Source organism: Gouania willdenowi, chromosome 10 (genome assembly GCF_900634775.1).
Source record: "Gouania willdenowi chromosome 10, fGouWil2.1, whole genome shotgun sequence".
Lineage (NCBI taxonomy): Eukaryota > Metazoa > Chordata > Actinopteri > Blenniiformes > Gobiesocidae > Gouania > Gouania willdenowi.
The window spans coordinates 38,294,131-38,302,319 of NC_041053.1; positions in this window are offsets into that span (position 1 = coordinate 38,294,131).

Sequence of the window (8,189 nt, forward strand, 5' to 3'; positions counted from 1 at the left end):
TGCCACACAAGGGTTTTTATTTTATTTTCCTTTGAATTATAATTAAGCTTTAAATAACTTTTTTGTGAATCTGTGCTTTTATAAAATTGGACGCTAGAGAGCGCTGTTATATTAGAAAATTTTGTTTTTGCATACATTCTAGTTCATATCTCATATAAGCTATACAATAAGGAATAATTATTCATTGTTCGTATATATATATATATATGGAATTGGAATTTGGAATTTGCAAATAATGATGTTGAAAATATTGTTATAAACAAGTATTTACTTAACTAATTTTTGTACTCTTCTTATTTATTTAGTTATGTATTTATGATTTTTGATTATTAACAAATATAGAATAGTACACATAGAAACACATCTAGACACAAAGTGGAACCCTGGTGTGATGCTCCTTAAAGAAAAAAAAAATGGTTGCTAACAGAAAAAGAGTAAACATACATTTTTTTTCTTCAGGAATTAGTTTTTGATTATTTTTGTTATCCTCTGTTACAAATACAGAGTAGACAAAATTTTATGCTGCATTTTATTTGCACTAGAATTACTGTACATTTGAGAAATTAGATTAGGATTGTGTGTTGTGTTTTAGTTTAAAAAATATTTATAATTTAAAAAATATATAAACAATTCGTTTTCAGTCAGAATTTTTTTTTTCATCAATTACTAGACATTTAGGGACTCCATTTAATTCCAAGTGACCCCCTGGTTGAAAAACACTGACATAACTTGATTGACTGCAATCTCTGAAATAGCGATGCTCACATATAAAGAGATATTATGTATATTTGAAGGCTAAAACTTGATATAAAATTACTCCAAAAACTTTTCTTACACAAATTGGTTATATGTTTTTATTATTACACTTTAGAGCGATCATTTAAAGTGGATTCATGGGATGAGTTGAAGCTCCATCTCAAAAATTACTGAACATAAATTAGTATTAGACCCTCAGGCACAGTTTAACAGGTCATACAGAGTTTATGAATCTATGTCTCAGAACTGAACTGACAATTAAAGACAAACCTACACCACTGTAGAAAGAAGGTCACATTCTAACATTTGTGTCTGTGTGTCACTGCCGTCCACATTTTGGCTTCTTTGAATAGTTTTTCCTGAATAAGTTTTTTTCTGTATTAGCATTTTGATAGTATCCCTAATGTCCAGGGCTTAATGTGTTGCTCGGACTAAATAAAAGAGCTCTTTGGTCAGTGATATTAAAAGTCCAGCCCTGGGGGTCTGTTGCTGTAGGCGTGAAGAGGCTTCAGTGGATTGTAAACTATTGATGATAAAGCAGAGAATTGTCGGTAGCGTTTAAATTTATGTGCTAAATTAAGCCAAATTAAACTTTCCAAAACAAACTAAATAGTTTATAATTCAATGTGAAAGGTAATAAATCCAAACGCACACCCATGACAATTCTCTAGCTTCTGGCTTTGATTATATGCCGCTATTATAACCCTCAAAGTAAAAGCAAGAGTTAATCATAAAGTAGATTACTATCAAACAGGTTCTCAAAGAATCATGTCATGATGACATGTTCATTTTTCCTAACAACTGTTTTTTCTTTCGCATTTATTGATGTTTGGTTTTGTCACATTCTCTTCGATTTACTGCAATGGTTCCCAACCTTTGTCTTGTCGTGACCCCATTTTTTGTAAAACACTAATTTCTGGTGACTCCAGAGACTTTTTTTACTTTTAATTTTGTTCTAATAATAATAATAATAAGAAGAAGACATAGTTATCAACATCTCATGCCAGATTGGTTGTCATTACAACTCACAACCTTTTTCCTAAATGTCCTAAATCCAAGAACTTAGATGATTGATTATACATAAGAAAATATTATCACATCAGAATATCAAATTACTAACTATCTTAAACGGTTTCTAAGAAAAGCTGTCCCCTTTGAAGATACCTCAGAGTAAAAAAAACGGCACAAGAGCAATAACTCCGGAAAAATTATCTGTGCACTTCTCATTTTCGAACTCCATCAAGGTATTGATACCCTGAAGCCACACACCGAATTTAGTTATTCTATCTTAAACAGTTTCTGAGAAAAGCTTTCTCCTTTGAAGATGCCTCACACAGAGTAAAAAAAAATAGAACAAGGGCAATAACTCCGGAAAAAAATAATTGCGCGCTTCTCATTTTCAAACTCCATCAAGGTATATACAGTCCCTTTTAACTCGGACGGACGGACGCACGGACGGAGCTCAAACCTATATCGCCCTTCACACTTTGTGGCGAGGGATAATAATGCATTGGATTTTATATAGCACTTTATCATAGACACTCAATGTGCTCTACATTGATGTACCATTTTCTTTCACTCCACAACAGTGGTGGTAAGCTACTACTGTAGCCACAGCTGTCCTGGGCAAACTGACAGAGGCGAGGCTGTCATAGTGCGCCATTGGCCTTTCAACCACCACCAACACAAACTCACACACCACATTCAAACGAGGCATTGTGGGTGAAGTGCCTTGCCCAAGGACACAATGACAATTACTTGCCATTTGAACCCTCAACCCTTTGGTTATTGGACGACCCACTCTACCACTGAGTCACGATCATGTTTGTTATATACTGTGTATATACGAATACAGAGTAGAAAGGATTAGAGCACAAAGTAACAATATGCACCAGCTCAGATCAGATATTGTTATTAAAATTTTTATTTGAACTAGATTTAAATTTGAGAAAGTGAAAGTATATAATACAATTGTTTCAGATTCTGTGCTGTGATTTCATTTTAAAAGGAATAATTCTTATTTAAGCTGTTTGAGCTTTCTGTACTGTATGTTTATTTCTGTGATATTATTATGAGTTTTTTTTACTATGCAAAATAGATTATTAAAAACAAATAAATAAATAAGTACAATTAAAAAATATATGATTTTAATCAGCATTTTTAAAATATTTTTCATTGTAACTAGACATTTACGGCAACCCTATTTTATTTTCAGGTGACCCCACATGGGATCACGACCTCACAGGGTTGAAAAACACTGACTCACTGTCTCTGTATAATGGCATTTTCTTGTGCAGACAATAATCTGTCAGTGGGTGTCTGTTTTTTTATCTCAAATTTGATTGAAAGGACAAACAAATCTGACCTTTGTGGTGTGCCAATATCCGTATTAAGCAATCGAGGTTAAAGGGTTAAAAAGATTGGTGAAGGATGAGTGCTTCTCTTGCATGACTAGCAGTTTTATAAAAGCTTTTATGTGTCATTTACACCATGACTCATGTTGTGACTTCTTGATGTTGTCTCAAACATTCATTCACACTGATTCCTCACAAAGAAAACCATAAAACGTTACTATTTGTCCCATTACTACAGAAAGTTTAATCCTCTCTACAACCTCTCCAATGTTGTGTGACCCTTAGATTACGTAGTTAATAATACACATGAATGTACTGTATATATGCATATTTGATTTTGTTCTAACATGCACTTACATATACAAACATGCAGGGATGAATGTTAAAATGTGTGAACGACAGAGCAGAGGAGTCATGACTGATGTTGAAAGATCTTTTCATTCATCGCCTCATTTTGCTGGAACTGCATCGGTTCTCCTGGAGGTTCCTGCCAACTGTTGTTTTGATGAGTAATTCATCAAAGAACGTAAAAAATGCAGAATGGCTGACTTCTTCTTCTTCTTCTTCTTCTTCTTCTTCTTCTTCTTCTTCTTCTTCTTCTTCTTCTTCTTCTTCTTCTTCTTCTTCTTCTTCTTCTTCTTCTTCCACAATTATTTCATTTTCTATTACACCGTTTACATTTTGCATCTATTGATTTGTATAAGCGAGTGAGTGAAGTTCGTTTGTTTGTTTGTTCGTTCGTTCGTTCGTTCGTTCGTTCGTTCGTTCATTAGGTAGGTAGGTAGATAAGTAGGTAGGTATAATTAGGTAAGTAGGTAGATATAGTTAGGTAGGTAGGTAGGTAAGTATAATTAGGTAGGTAGGAAGGTATAGTTAGGTAAATAGGTAAGATAGGTAGGTAGGTATAGTCAGGCAGGTAGGTAGGTAGGTAGGTAGATAGGTAAGATAGGTAGGTAGGTAGATTAGTAGTCATAAATAAATAAAACTGAATCCTAAATGCTGTGTACTGTGCTCTTCCATATCAAAGTGATGCTAGCTAATGGACCGTATCAATCTAATACTGTGAACCACAGGAGCCTTTTGTTAACAGAGCTTCTCATGTCAACACATTAGCTGTGACCTAATAGGTTTTGGCAGCTTTGTGAAGTGTTCCCTTTCCACTAAATCTGGCAGCTGTTGTGGCATGAACTCGATTGCTGCAACTGCAGACAGACATCGCAATATCTCAAAACACAACAAAAAAGGATTTGATGTCAGCTTTTGACAGCTGTCAATACATGAGATATGTCTATTAATATTTTTAGCTGCAATATAGATTCATTTTTGCTTTCATTAATTCAGTTTCACATCTTGCTGGGCTTAATTAAGGTCTCACGTTCAGTCCATCACACTGATCCCAACATTCATATTTCTACCCCTGGGAAAAAGTGTGTGTAAATACTTTGTGTTCTAAAAGTGTTCAGGCTTTAAATAAGTCTTTACATTTGTCAAATTCCCTTTTGTCCAAATCTGCAGCATCAACAGCTGCCTGATAATGGTTCAAATGTTTACCGGCCTGCTCAAGAATGGAAACAAGTGATGGTAGCAGACGGAGCGTGAAGCAGCACAGCCCATGGTACGTGGAGAAAAGCCTTTTGATGCCCTGTTCAAAACAAAGTCCACGATAGGAAGTCTGATACCCTGAGTCCCTTGTGCTTGTTCATCTTGTGTGGTGACATTTTATTGGATAAGGACAAGGCTCTTTGGTGGTAGCAGAGAGAGCGTGAGAAAAAAAATAAATAGAAAAAGCATCTAGAAAGCCATGACAGGAGAGGGAAAAAATCTTTAAGCACCTGTAGTAAAACACAATGCAGCATTTGGAAAACAGTAAAGAAAGGAATTTCTCTAAAATGGGCCAAGTCACGTCGACAAGGCATTAGAGAGATGAAAGCGAGCGAGGAAGGAGAAAAACCGGAGGCCTGAGAAGGCGTCACATGGAAAACATTCAGCCATTGACAGGATCTCAACCAGGCAAGACGAAGAAAAATGAGCAAACATCAGCATGATTTTGCAGTATGAGAGTCAGGCATTGGAACTGAACCATCAAACTTCTTTACTGACCCTTTTCAGGGTCAACCACCATGACCTGATGCAACGTCTAAGCTCTAGTACAGACCAGGGCAACTGGCGGACCGGGGGCCACATGTGGCCTTCAGTCTAATTTTTTGCAACCCCCAAAGCCAATCCCCCAAAAATTGTAATTCAAGAAGTTGGAAAGAATATGAAGACCAACATAATACACAAAGTACACAAAAAATTCCAAAAATACACAAAATGACTCATAAAACATAATAACATAAAATGACTACAAAACACACACAAAACAACAACATTTAACAGAATAGCTCCAAGGACACACAAACTGTTAGCAAAATTACACAAAACGACAGGAAAATACAAAAAACAACAACAAAAATACAGAAAGTGACCCCAAAAATGCATAAATCAAGAACAAAATAGCATAAAATGACAGAAATATACACAAAATTACACAGAAAACACAAAAACGTGCATAATGACTCCAAAAACACACAAAACAACAGATTACAGAATAGCTCCAAAGACAAACTGTTCACAAAATTACACAAAATGAGTGGAAAGTACAGAAAACAACTACAATACAGAAAGTGACCCCAAAAATGCACAAAATCACACCAAGAACACAAAAAAATAACAAAAACACACAAAAAACTGACAAAACATCAAAACCACAAAGACAAAACCCTTTTTTCTCCTTGTGTTAATGCTCTGATTGGTCATTATTCTAAATTCTGACATGAATATTGATCATGTGATACAAACAGATGTTTGTGGCCCCAACTGTGATAGAGTTGCTCACCTCTGCTCTAGTTCTTCAATGTTCAACATAAACTCAATGGAATGAAAACCTTCTCCCTGTCAATGAAAAAAGGCAATGTGGCATGATGTCCACGTCCCGTGACGTTGATGGTGTTAAAGGCTCATTTACGAGCAAGGAACCTGAATGATGTGTTTACTGGACTTGGAGATATGCCGTTTTTGATCTGACTTGGGTGATAAGCACTCCAACGATACGCTGAACGTGGCGATAACAAATCTCCATGACTGTGTGGTGTCTAGGTGGCCATGATTCACCTCAAACACAATGAAAGCCAACGAATAAACAAGGAGAAAAACTTAAAATGGAAAGAAGAAGGAAGAAGGAAAGACCAAAGAATGAAACAATTCGACTGGAATAAAATCAAGGATTTATTTGTAAACCTTAATTTAAAACCAAATTTGGTGTTGGACATTTACGGGAAGATACATGTTGAAAACCGTTGGTAGCTCAGTGGTTAGCATTTCTGGTTTAGGTTCCTGTGTGGTTCAAAGGACTGCTTGGTGTTTTTTGGTGAATCGTCCCACATTTGACAAGTTACAACAAAACCGAAATGGGAGGAATTATGAATGCGGCAAACTGCCAATTCAAACACTCAGTAGAAGAAGACGTGTTGGATGTAAACACAACAACCAACATTTGGTAGATCGTGGATGATGAAACACCTATCCTGAAAATCAGAGATTGTAAAATCAAGTCCCACCAGTAGCTCTAACTAGTGCTGAACCATCTATCCTGAGTAGTGGAAGCTTAGCCTGTCCCACTTTAGCTAAGGGACGAGGCAGAGTGAGCCGGTACACACTGGCCATGGTTACTTGATGTTTTTTCATGTCCCTCGATGGAGTCTGCTTTAATTGCAGATGTTTGTGTCCGTGTCCGTGTCTGTGTCCGTGTGTGTGTGTGTGTGTGTGTGTAATATGTCCTTGTGAATGTCTGCATGTTTATACTTCCGTCCATCCACTCTTGTTTCATTATATCCATATCTTCTAAAACTCTTATTAAATAAATAATCTCAGCTCGAGTCCAACACTTGCTTTTAGGCGGCCATCTTGTCATCACGACAGGACGTATGCGCGGTATGACCGGAATTCATTTAAAGCAGAATTAAACATATACAAGATTGAGGAATTATTACATTTGTAATTAAAATCGCAATAAACCAGCCACTTAAATATGTGTACCGTTAGTTCTTTGGTTATCTGGTTTTAAAACCAAATCAAAACAACAAATAAATGGTGTGGTTGTTTCGTTTTACTGACAGAAATACAGAAACATTAAAAACCAGATAAGCAGAGTTTTTCTGTTTTTTTAAAAAAAAAAAAAAAATATTGTTCTTGTTCTTGTTTGGATTCACTTAATTAAGATTTAAGTTTAATTCAGAATGGCCATTTTCATTCAGAATTAGGTGTTTACAAGTTCAGTTTAAAGAGGATTCCATTTTCATTCTATATTAAAGGGGAATTAAAGCTCCCATGTAAAGTGGCCAGTGTTTACAGCTAAAGTCAATAAAATAACAAATAGAACATGCTAATTTTTGCTCAGAAACGCTTCAACCTTTCAATAACTGAGCGGAATGAGATGATCCTTGAACACAATGACTTGCCCCAGTAAACATAGACTAACCCAAACTAAATCAACAATTAAACACACACACGAACATTCTTTTCTTCAGCAGAATGTGTGCGACGCAGATTTTCATTCGTTCCACCTGTGTCAGCCGGATGATGGGAAGCGGAGCGTAACGTTACAGTATGTGGAGAGGATGTGAAAGTAAAGGTTTGAGTTCAGTGTGAATGATCCTCTCACTCAGCAAAGACAGTAAGCCTAGAACAGAGAAGATAACATGATACGTCCGTGCTCTGAGAGTGACACATGTATGAGGAACACACACTGAAATAACACTAATAGCCTTAAGCTACAAAATGCATTGACCCTGTCACACATTGGCGTTTCTGGCTGCAGGCGGACTCTAAAACAAACATATAAATAGACCTCTTTATCCCTAATATGGTTATAATATGAGATTAAAATAAGACATTAATAAAAGCTGTGATGAGTGCGTTTGAGGCATAAATAATTTAAACTTGAAGGATGTTAAATTTTAATCAGTTTGTGGACCTTTTTTACAATGGACCAGGAATCTTTCAATGTACTTATTGTAAACAGAGGACCCCAATCACCAT